This window comes from Capricornis sumatraensis, chromosome 21 (assembly GCF_032405125.1).
Source record: "Capricornis sumatraensis isolate serow.1 chromosome 21, serow.2, whole genome shotgun sequence".
NCBI classification, from domain to species: Eukaryota; Metazoa; Chordata; class Mammalia; order Artiodactyla; family Bovidae; genus Capricornis; species Capricornis sumatraensis.
In genome coordinates, this window is record NC_091089.1 from 24,337,969 (window position 1) to 24,350,992 (window position 13,024).

Below are 13,024 nucleotides of genomic sequence, written 5' to 3' on the forward strand. Positions count from 1 at the left end.
CTCTATACAGTCAGCAAAAACAAGACCGGGAGCTGACTGTGGCTCAGATCATGAACTCCTTATTGCCAAATTCAGACTTAGATTGAAGAAAGTAGGGAAAACCGCTAGACCATTCAGGTATTAGTTTTTATAGGCTGGGTAATTTTACATGCTAATGAGTGGGAGGACTATTCCAACTATTTTGGGTAAAGGGCAGAGATTTCCAAGATTTGGGCCACGGCCCTCACTGCTTGGACTTTAAAGAGTGCCTTGAACTGCATGGCACCTCTGGGTGTGTCATTTCACTTGCTGATTCAGGATCAAGGTCAAGTCTTGTCCTATTTGATTCTAATCAGCCTATGTTGTGTCCTTGGGCTATGTCAGGTCATCCTTTCAAAAGTTGTGCCTGCCCCTTTCCCTCCTGTCACAGGTCTGCCCAGCCACAGGAGAGTGGCCAGGAGGGCTGGGCTGGGGGCTAAGGAGGGAGACACTGGCATGTGTTCATTCGTCAGTTTGCAGCTGCGCATCTGGGCCCAGTAGGAAGAAAGCACGTCTCCACCACTGTCAGAATGAGTACCTGATCAAGTCTTTGTGTGAAGGAGTTGGATTGTTAAGTCCTGTCTGACTCCTTGTGACCCCATGGACTGCAGCACGCCAGGCTTTCCTGTCCTTCACCACCTCCTGGAGCTTGCTCAAACTCATGTCCATTGAGTCTGTGATGCCATCCAACCATCTCCTCTGTCGTCCCCTTCTCCCACTGCCCTCAATCTTTCCCAGCATCAGGGTCTTTTCCAAAAAGTCCGCTCTGCATCAGATGGCCAAAGTATTGGAACTTCAGCTTCAGCACCAGTCCTTCCAATGTATAATCAGGATTGATTTCCTTTAGTGTTGATTGGTTTGATCTTGCAGTCCAAGGAACTCTCAAGAGTCTTCTCCAATACCACAGTTCAAAAGCACCAATTCTTTGGCACTCAGTCTTCTTTCTGGTCCAACTCTCACATCTATACATGACTACTAGAAGGAGACAAACTTTTAACTGAGGAATTGTAAATTATTGAGCTCCAGGCCTGGGAACAAACGCTTGCCCTGTTAGACAGCTTCTTCCGACAGTGGGGAGCTGTAGGGCCTTGACTCAGCCGCCACTTGGTTCAGTCAGTCCTCCTACATACCTTGCATGGTTTTGAGAAGCTGTGTCACTTCTGAACATGTGGCAGTTGTGGAGTGGATCTAAGGTACAGATCCTGGAGCTTTAACTTTAGAAAACAATGAGGAATAAAAGAGTATCTTAATCCTCTTTAGTTGTGATTAAAAAAAAATCCAGGAAGGGTGACAACTGATCATCGCTCCAGCTCTTGTTACCATCAGTGAAAATATCCTAGTAGTACCACTCAGGTTTAGGGCACCCTTCCCTCTACAGAAGCTGAAAATGCCAGGTCCTCATTTTCCAAGTCTTATTTGCAGCTTGGGCCTGAGCACAGCCAAAGCCTCCATCAAGCCAAAGACAGTGCCCAAACTTTGATGCAGTGGAGCGTTGAAGCAGAAGGCGGGCAGCCACCTGCCTTGTCTGGCTGGGCACAGAGGAGGTGGGTTTGTGTGGCCAAGCAGTGAGGTGACTTGCCCAAAATGGCTCAAGCATTGCCTCTTCCTTGGCTACTTTTGGACTAGACCATTTGTTCTGATAGCTCAGCCTCATTGCCTAGAACACTCTGGACCCAAGAACTCTTCTTGCAAATTTCTTTCACTTGCCCTTCCTAAGCCCTTCAGCAGTCAGCATCCTTGCTCCAGGGCAGTCTCTGCACTTGAAGCCAGACACTGATGGCCCACATGTATACATCTGTTTCTTAGTGTCCACCACACCAGAAATTATATGACAAACGAAGCACTTCTTAAGAGAATCAGAAAATGAGCCAAGAGAGTTAAAGATGAAAGTGATCTTAGAGATTAGCTCTGCTTCAGAAATGAGGACTTCATGGTCCAGAATGATTTCACACTTTGCTTGAGGTTTCCCTTTATCAGGATTTCTGCCACACTCCACTGCCTCTCGTCTTACTAGGGGCATTTATTTGGCAACACAGTAACTTATTGTAAAATTCAATGAAAAGTTCCTTGATCATTTGGAGTAACTGGAACTCTAATTTGGCGCTAGTGGGAAGGTAAATTGGTACAATCACTTACCAAAACTATTGGCGGGATTTATTAAGCCATAGCCTATGACCCAGCAATTCCATTCTTGGCATTACCAACAGAACTGTGTACATGAGTGCATCAAAAGATATGCACAGTGTTCATAGCAGGGTAATCCAACAGAACCCCCAAACCCTGGAAACCACCTAAATTTCCAGCAGAGGGATGGATACATTGTGATGTATTCTCACAACGGAAAATTATACAGCAATGAAAATGAAGCAGAGCTGCATGACTGATTCTTTGAGTAGTGGGGAGGAGAAGGGGTTGGCAATGGGCAAAAAACAGAGGGCTTTTAAGGCACTGATGATGATCTACTTCTTGAACCAGATTGCCAAAATTCATCTTGCTGTACACTTATGATCTGAGTAATTTTGGTATGTGAGTTATGCTTTAATAAAAATGTTTATTTTTATTTTAATCTCTGAAAACTCAGATAAACAGGATTGGATAACTCATTTTAGAGATGAAGTCAAAAAAAGTTACAAGACTTAAAAAAAGAAAGTCCTTGATTCACCGAATGAAATCTTCAAAGTCCATACACCAAAGCACATGCCCTGGTCCATGAATGCTCACCCCAAGGCCTCCTGCATGGGCATCTGTGATGATTTTAGACATACTTCTAACACCTTTGGGGATCTGTCACTTTAGTCCACAGCATATTAAAAAGAGACAATCTGCTAAGCATATGGATGTGCTAGGAGAGAAATCTAAAGCCAACTCTTGAATGGCAGAAGTGAAAAACAGAAGGCAAGCACTCCAAGTGAGTATTGGTACAGGGCCATTCAGTACAGGGAAAACGCCTTACACACCAGCTCCAACTCACGAGAACTTCCTTGTCTTAGAGCAGCATACAAACATTCAGATGCTCCATTCACACCGACGATTCCCAATCCTTACCAAAAGTTCAGATCCTTAGTGCACGTAGGTGGGGAATCAAGTGGACCATTTCAGAAATGGCTCCACAATGGGGTCAGAGTTGCAGAGGTAAATGTGGGCTAAGGTCAGGAGCCATTTGCACTCAGATTCAGGGATGGACTCAGAGTAGCCACTTCAGGAGCTGAGTGGGGTGGGGGCGGAGGCTCCAGGAACCCTGAGACGAGCAAGATGGGAGGCCAGGGCAGCTGGGCTTGGTCAGCACCCATTCAAGTGTGCCTCAGTAAGACTTAAAAAGAAAAGATAATGAGACTGGTCATAGGGCCTTGTAAGTAGTTCGAGACTTTATAGAATGAATAATTTTCTAAAAAACTGTGAGTGACATTACATGCTGCATTTCTGCTCTTCCAAATAATGGCAACCCATTATTGGGTTGATGAGGAAACCCCATCAGCTAGCCAGGCTTCCTTGGGCAAGGTGGGCATGGGGGCTTCTGCGCCCCCCACAGCTCGTGGGGCCTCCCAGTGGCCCACTAGGAGTAAGGTGGCTGCTGCTGGCCCTTTGCCCGGAATGGGTCTCCCTTCCTCGGCCGGCCATGTGCTCTTCTGGCCCTGCCCCCATCCCCAAGCCGGGCACACTCTGGGAGCTGGGCTGGCCGGTTCACCAGCCTTGGGGCAGGAAGAGCAAGGTCTTGTGAGGACGTAGAATGAAGAACACCTGGGAGGAGATCTCAGCTCCTTAGAGTCTTCTGAGGATTTCTTTGCAAGTTTAGAAGATGAACATCTCTGGGCCTCTGTATCATCCCTGTTTTTTTCCGCAACCAACTATCCGCAGAACTTTTGGACTGACTGTCTCCACTGCTACCTCAAAGTACAAGTACAGCTGATGCTGGTGGAAACAAACTGTCATGGGCGAGTAAAAACAAACAAAACCCAATAACATCGCAGCAGAATTCAGAACCGTGACACACGGGGAAAACTGAAGCCGGCTGACATTAAGAAAGCAGGTGTTGCCACAACCCAGGGATTAGCAAATTTGAGGTTTGCAGAGAGCAAAATAGGGAGGCAACCTCAGAGACATAGAATTATAGTAATCACAATTGTTTTCTTTCTCTATAATATGCACAAAGAGTAAATGCTAAATGCTAAGTAATTCATTTTAAGTAATGGGTGGGGCCTCTGGTAAGAGACTAGGGCAGGACCAGTGCTTAGAGAAGGGGTATGGGGCTGATCAGGATGAGAAAATACTATCCCTGGAGCATGACACTAGCCCTCAGAATTAAAGGGAAGAACCCCACTATTTGGGGAGACATATGTCAGCATTTTGGGGCATATTTGTAATGTTAAATTCATGTTTATATAACATGAATGGGTTTAAGGAGTAATTCCAGAAACCATGTTCTTGCTGTTATTTAGTCTCCAAGTCGTGTCCGGCTCTTTGTGACCCCATGGACTGTAGCCCACTAGTCTCCTCTGTCCATGGGATTTCCCAGACAAGAGTACTGGAGTAGGTTGCCAATTCTTTCTCCACCAGTAAACACAGAGGCCCTTAAAACTATTTTCTCTCATTCAGACTTTGCAAAGCAATATTACCTATTGAGGCCAAAATTCAGAGAGAAGACTGCATGAGCCTGGCTGCCAGGTGTGACTGTGTGACAGGTGCAATGCCCAGCTAGAGGGGTTGCCATCATATCATGGCTGATATAAAAGGTGCATCCAGAGTTGAGCTGTGCGCAGCCTGCCCACGGGTACATGGCAAGTAGGGCAGGCCCACAGCACACCGGTATAGTAAGACCCTCGGCAGATCATCACTGCGGGGCGTGCAAAGCTCCGAAAAGTGATGGAGAAGAAACTGTTTCTGCCCAAGTGAGCCTAAAATCCACACTACACAACGTGTCTGTGATGGAAGAAACAGGCAGCTGGGAGCATGTCCTTCAGGGACATCTCACTTGGTTTAAAGGTGGGAACAGAGAGATCAGAGGTGATTTCTGGGAGATGATGTCCAAAGAACAAATCTAGATAAGACTGTGACCCTCCGAGGGCCTCCAAAGACTTCTGGTAGCCCTGGGCTAGTTTGGCCTGCATACAGTCTGGGACAGGCGCTGCATGCTCTGCTCCTCTTCTGGTGGCTGGGAGTTGGGGATTTTGAAGGTCTTGACTGCAGCTTCAAGATATGTGTCAAGGAGTCCCATACCAACTGGAGCAGCCACTGACCATACAGAGAGCAACACCCATTGTACTTTACACAAGTTATCAAGAGAAGACAGACGGCGTGGCTTCCATCCTATAACACGATCCCAACACCCATCATCCTTCCTGAGACTGATGCGATGATTGAGTAGATAACATTATATCTCAGGTGAGATGGAGTAGCTTAAAAGCTCATCAACTTGAGCCTTGAACAACATGGGGGCTGGGGGGAGGGAGGCACCATTGAAACCACCCACGCACCATTGAAAATCTGCATATGGCTTTAGAGGAAGCCTCCAAACGCATGGTCTACATCTGTAGATTCAATCAGCCCAGACTGTATTGTTTTCTTGTTCAGTTACTAAGATGTGTCCGACTCTTTGTGACCCCATGAATGGCAGCACACCAGGCCTCCCTGTCCATCACCAACTCCTGGAGTTTACTCAAACTCATGTCCATCAAGTCAGAGATGCTATCCAACCATCTCATCCTCTGTCATCCCCTTCTCCTCCTGCTCTCTGTCTTTCCCAGCATCAGGGTCTTTTCTAATGAGTCGGCTCTTCACATCAGGTGGCCAAAGTATTGGAGTTTCAGCTTCAGCATCAGTCCTTCCAATGAATATCCAAGGTTGACTTCCTTTAGGATTGACTGGTTTGGTCTCCTTGCTGTCCGAGGGACTCTCCAGGGTCTTTTCCAGCACTGCAGTTCAAGAGCATCAATTCTTCGGTGCTCAGCCTTAGTACCTGTAGTATGTATTTATCCAAAAAAAAAAAAAAAATCCTTGTGTAAGTGGCCTCACACAGTTCAAACCCATGTTGTTCAAGGTCAATTGTATTTATTCTTTTTATTTAACATTTACTGATTTGGCTGTGCTAGGTCTTAGTTGTGGCACACAGGATCTAATTCCCTGACCAGGGATTCTGCCCAGGCCCCCTGCATCGGGAGCGTGGAGTCTTAGCCACTGGACCACTAAGGAAGTCCCAACTGTATTTATTCTTAATTGTTATGTCTTAACTGGGATCGAGACTCTGGCTAAAGATACTTAATTGGCGGTCACAGTGAGGGCACCAGCAGCTTTCACTAAAGGAAAGGTGGCATCGGTGAGGGACACGGGAGCCACGGGTACCAGCAAGAAGGCTGCAGAGGAAGTCCATAGAGAGGCCTCATGCTACAGCAGATGTGCCCTGCAAGTTCTCAAGAAAAACTGGGGAGGGGACTTAGGGAAGGCTGAGGCCCTGCGTCCACATGAAAGCTAGCAGAATACAGGTCATCAGTGTTCACGTATCTCCTCTCCAGCATGTGTGAGCCACATCCAGGGGCTTCCCAGGCAGCTCAGTGGTAAAGAACCTGCCTACCAAAGCAAGGAGACACAGGTTCAGTTCCTGGGTCAGGAAGATCCCCTGGAGGAGGAAATGGCAACCCACTCCAGTGTTCTTGCCTGGAGAATCCCAGGGACAGAGGAGCCTGGCCAATGACTGAGCACACAGAAGCCACGCCCATTGCAGGGCGCGGAGCCCCTGCATGTGCCCACGGTGTGCAGCGACGGCTCTGCCAAGGTGGACGTGCGACAGGTTTCTCCCCAGTCTGGACCTTTTCGCTCCCTTGAGGGGCTGTGCTCCCGCATCTCTCTCCTTCTCCTTGCTCCGCATCACCTCCGGCTGCTCAGCCACTCGATCCTCGATAGCTCTAGTCACTGCCACAGACAGCTTCTGCCCGGCTGAGAAGACAAATCTAATGTCTGTTCCCCAGCTAGACTCGGGGCTTCCTGAGAGCAGGGAGTACTCTTGTTTCGTTTGTCCCTGGCTCCATCCTCAGGGCTGGACATATTACAACTGCTTCATAGATACTGGATGACTAACAGTGATGGGAACACAGAACTGAGCTTTTAACCAAGCCAGATGGTGAGGGCTAAAGTGATAGAACGTCAGCCAAGACAGGAAGGGTGAGCGGAAAGAAATGAGGGTGGGGGTGGGGAGGAAAGCAACTTCCAGGGGGAGGTAGTAGGGAATACAGCTGACTGGTGGAACCGACAAAAAAGTGAAAACTGAACTGGAGGGTAGGGAGTTGGTGAGAGGCAAGGTTGGAGAGGCAGGTAGCTCCCTGAAGGCCTGTTAATCCATGCTGTGGACACTGGACTTCACTCTAGGGACCAGGGGAAGCCACCAAAGGGTTGCAAGCAGAGGACATGATAACACGTGCACATCTGTACTGTACAAAAGGTCAAGTGGAACTGCATGCGGGAATTGGGTTGGAGGGACCACAGGAATCCAAAAGATAAACGGCAATCTGGGAGTCCTAGAGGGAGGCGGAGAAGGCAAAGGCAACCACTCCAGTACTCTTGCCTGGAAAATCCTATGGACGGAGGAGCCTGGTGGGCTGCAGTCCATGGGGTCGTGAAGAGTCGGATGTGACTAAGCGACTTCACTTTCACTTTTCACTTTCATGCGTTGGAGAAGGAAATGAGCCCTGGTGGGCTGCCGTCTATAGGGTCGCACAGAGTCGGACACAACTGAAGTGACTTAGCAGCAGCAGAGAGAGACGATGGTGGCTGGAATGGGGTTACAGTGTGGAGGTGGCCAAAGGGGAGGAGTCAAGGATGACGTCCAGGTTTCCAGTTTGAACAACTGGTGGATAATGGTGGCATTTCTTGTGATAGGAAACAGTAGGGAGGAGTGTGCTTTGGAGGAGCAGGGAGGAAGACAAATTGTGTTTTTGCCATGTTGACTGTGAGATGACTGTAGGCATCTGAATTCATATCCAGGTGGGGAATTTTATATCTGGATATGGATCTTTGGAGAAAGACCCAGATAAGACATGTAAATCTGAAAGTCATCTTCATTTAGATGGCACTTGAACCCCCTGTGAATTGGTGAAATGTCTGAGAATACAAAGTGTGGAGGGCAGAGGGCCTTTAACCAAGCAGTGAGGAACTATTAATAAGTAAGGACTGAGCAAGGAGGAGCTGATTCCAAACCTGACTGATCTTTAGAATCACCTGGGAAATTGTAAAAACCTATCTGCTGGAGGAGGAGTATGTCTAGTGTGGTGTACGTGTGCTCAGCTGTGTCTCTTTGCGATCCCAAGGACTGCAGCCTGACAGGCTCCTCTGTCCATGGGATTCTTCAGGCAAGAATACCCGAGTAAGTTGCTATTTCCTTTTCCAGGGGATTTTCCCAACCCAGGGATTACACCCGTGTCTCTGGAGCCTTCTGCCCTGGCAGGAAAATTCATTACCACTTGGGCCACCTGGAAAGTCCAGGGAGCATGTCTACATAACTTATATTTTGAAAAAAGTATAGTGTGATTAGAAACCATTTGGTAAAAGAAAAAAGCTGTCAAAGAAAGGATCAGTGGTTAGGAAAAATGAAAAAAAGAAAAAAAAGAAAGGATGGTGGTGTTTCAGAGTCACAAGGGAAGGAACTCAGGAAGAAAGGATGAGACAAAATCAAGACTGAATTTTGTGCTGGGAAGCCAGATGGTAAGGTACCCACTTGTCTGACTCCTTGGAAGCAGGGGACAGGTGTTTGAACTCAGTAAACATTTATGATTTAGGGGATTATGGGAAGGTGCCCAGCAGAGCACGCTGTGCTCGATGCCCTCTGGGAGGCATGCGAAGGGTGGGCACAAGGCAGGGGAGGGAAAAGGAAGGGGCATCAGGTGGCAGGGAGCTTTTCACTGGAAGTAGCATCTGAACTGCAGCATTCTTAGGAAATAGTGGAAATGAAACTATGAAGAATTATCAGAATGAATGTACACTCTAGGCAACAGTTAGACCCAGCCAGAGCACAGAGAATTAAATGTTCAGTATGAAACAAGAGAAGGGGGCAGAGGCAGTTATTAAGAACCATATGTTGTTGTTCAGTTGTGTCCGACTCTTTGCAACACCATGGACTGCAGCAAGCCAGGCTCCCCTGTCCATTACCAACTCCTAGAGCTTGCACAAACTCATGTCATCGAGTCGGTGATGCCATCCAATCATCTCGTCCTCTGTCACCCATTTCTCCTCCTGCCTTCAATCTTTCCCAGCATCAGGGTCTTTTCCAATGAGTTGGTTCTTTGCATCAGGTGGCCAAAGTATTGGAATTTCAGCTTCAGCATCAGTCCTTCCAATGAATATTCAGGACTGATTTCCTTTAATATTGACTGATTGGATCTCCTTGCAGTCCAAGGGACTCTCAAGAGTCTTCTCCAACACCACAGTTCAAAAGCATCAATTCTTCAGCATTCAGCTTTCTTTATGGTCCAACTCTCACATCTATACATGACCACTGGAAAAACCATAGTTTGACTAGATGGACCTTTGTTGGCAAAGTAATGTCTCTGCTTTTTAATATGCTCTCTAGGTTGGTCATAACTTTTCTTCCAAGGAGCAAGCATCTTTTAATTTCATGGCTGCAGTCACCATCTGCAGTGTCTTTGGAGCCCAAGAAAATAAAGTTTGTCACTGTTTCCACTGTTTTCCCAACTATTTGCCATGAAGTGATGGGACCAGATGCCATGATCTTCGTTTTCTGAATGTTGAGCTTTAAGCCAACTTTTTCACTCTCCTCTTTCACTTTCATCAAGAGCTTCTTTAGTTCTTCTTTGCTTTCTGCCATATGGGCGGTGTCATCTGCATATCTGAGGTTATTGATATTTCTCCTGGCAATCTTGATTCCTGCTTGTGCTTCATCCAGCCTGGCATTTCGCATGATGTACTCTGCATGTAAGTTAAATAAGCAGGGTGACAATATACAGCCTTGACATACTCCTTTCTGAATTTGGAACCAGTCCATTGTTCCATATCTGGTTCTAACTGTTGCTTCTTGACCCGCATACAGGTTTCTCTGGGGCAGGTAAGGTGGTTTAGTATTCCCATCTCTTTAAAAATTTTCTACACTTTGCTGTGATCCACATAGTCAAAGACTTTGGTGTAGTCAATGAAGCGGACGTTTTTCTGGAATTCTCTTGCTTTTTCTATGATCCAGTGGATGGTGGCAATTTGATCTCTGGTTCCTCTGCCTTTTCTAAATCCAGCTTGAATATCTGAGAGTTCTCAGTTAATGTACTATTGAAGCCTTGGTTGGAGAATTTTGAGCTTTATTTTGCTAGCACGTGAAATGAGTGCAGTTGTGCAGTAGTTTGAACATTCTTTAGCATTGCCCTTCTTTAGGACTGGAATGAAAACTGACCTTTTCCAGTCCTGTGGCCATTGCTGAATTTCCAAATTTCCAAATTTCCAAATTTGATGGTATATTGAGTGCAGCACTTTCACAGCATCATCTTTTTGGATTTGAAATAGCTCACCTGGAATTCCATCAGCTCCATAAGAAACTTATATGCCAAAGTAAAAGGCCCCTGAACAACACAGGTGACGTGATTAGCTCTGTGATCTAGTTAGACCATTCTGGAAACCAGTATGAAGGGTGGTCTGTGGTCAGGGTGGTATTGGAAAAGACAAAAGTTCAAACTGACATAAAAGGGGCTTTGTGAGATAACAGTGTAAATCCAATATAAAATAAAAAATTTTTTTAAAAGTAAAAAAAAAAAAAAAAAAAAGGAGTGTGTGTGTTGCAAGGATCCAGATGAGGGTCAATGGATTCACCAGGATAGGAACAGAAGTGAGGGGTCGTTACCCAGAATGAGAAGAGAATGGACCCAGGAGGCCAGGATCACTACCTAGGTTCTGGCTTAGGTGACTAGCCCGCTGGAGGTGTTAGTTACTGAAATAAAGAACGAGGAACACTAGATTTAGGTGAAGAGGGGGTGGAGATTGGAACATAGAAGGGAACATTTCAACAGTGGTAAGCTATTCTTTTCTCTAAAGGAGAAAAGATGTCAGTAACATTACTACTAGTTTCCTAACTGTTCTTTCTCTCACCTTTAAGTCATTTTGCAGCCTATTTCTTTCAAATATCCAGATTCACAAATACCCCTTTCCTCTATCAGAAAATAGCAGCTTCAACCAGTTACAAGGAGTTCATTCAGTTTTTAATTACTTCATTATAAAAATACATATAATGTAACAACGACTTGCAAGGTACTTGCGAACCTGGGAAAGAAGAGAGGAAAACATAACTGGTTTCCCCTCATACAGCTTATGTTCCAGCAGAAGCCAAATAAATTAGCCTACCAATTATAAACCAGGTAACTTATGTCACAAAACTTTGAAGGCATATAAAGTAGTATATGGCTAGTAACTGAGGAGGGTGGGGGTGGTGGTGGTATTCCACCTAAGTTTATAAAGATTTTAGCAGATCTGTGAACTTTTTAATGTTTGCTTGTACACTTGACAGAAATGGTAGGGACCTAACAGAAGCAGAAGATATTAAGAAGAGGTGGCAGGAATACACAGAACTGTACAAAAAAGATCTTCATGACTCAGATAATCACGATGGTATGATCACTCACCTAGAGCCAGACATCCTGGAATGTGAAGTCAAGTGGGCCTTAGAAAGCATCACTATGAACAAAGCTAGTGGAGGTGATAAAATTCCAGTGGAGCTATTTCAAATCCTGAAAGATGATGCTGTGAAAGTGCTGCACTCAATATGCCAGCACATTTGGAAAACTCAGCAGTGGCCACAGGACTGGAAAAGGTCAGTTTTCATTCCAATCCCAAAGAAAGGCAATGCCAAAGAATGCTCAAACTACTGCACAGTTGCACTCTTTTCACACACTAGTAAAGTAATGCTTAAAATTCTCCAAGCCAGGCTTCAGCAATACGTGAACCATGAAACTTCCAGATGTTCAAGCTGGTTTTAGAAAAGGCAGAGGAACCAGAGATCAAATTGCCAACATTTGCTGGATCATCGAAAAAGCAAGAGAGTTCCAGAAAAACATTTATTTCTGCTTCTTTGACTATGCCAAAGCCTTTGACTGTGTGGATCACAATAAACTGTGGAAAATTCTGAAAGAGATGGGAATACCAGACCACCTGACCTGCCTCTTGAGAAACTTGTATGCAGGTCAGGAAGCAACAGTTAGAACTGGACATGGACCAACAGACTGGTTCCAAACAGGAAAAGAAGTATGTCTAAGCGTCTTGCTTACAATGCAGGAGACCTGGGTTCAATCCCTGGGTTGGGAAGATACTCTGGAGTAGGAAGTGGCAACCCATTCCAGTACTCTTGCCTGGAAAATCCCATGGATGGAGGAACCTGGTAGGCTACAGTGCATGGGGTCACAAAGAGTCAATATGACTGAGCAACTTCACTTTCACTTTATTTAACTTATATGCAGAGTACATCATGAGAAATGCTGGGCTGGAGTAAGCACAAGCTGGAATCAAGATTGCTAGGAGAAATATCAATAACCTCAGATATGCAGATGACACCACCCTTATGGCAGAAAGTGAAGAGGAACTAAAAAGCCTCTTGATGAAACTGAAAGAGGAGAGTGGAAAAAGTTGGCTTAAAGCTCAAAATTCAGAAAACTAAGATCATGGCATCTGGTCCCATCACTTCACAGGAAATAGATGGGGAAACAGTGGAAACAGTGGCTAACTTTATTTTTGGGAGCTCCAAAATCACTGCAGATGGTGACTGCAGCCATGAAATTAAAAGCTTCGTCCTTGGAAGGAAAGTTATGACCAACCTAGAGAGCATATTAAAAAGCAGAGACATTACTTTGCCAACAAAGGTCGGTCAAGCCTATGGTTTTTTCAGTGGTCATGTATGGATGTGAGAGTTGGATTATAAAGAAAGCTGAGCACCGCCGAAGAACTGATGCTTTTGAACTGTGGTGTTGGAGAAGACTCTTGAGAGTCCCTTGCACTGCAAGGAGATCCAACCAGTCCATCCTAAAGGAGACCAGTC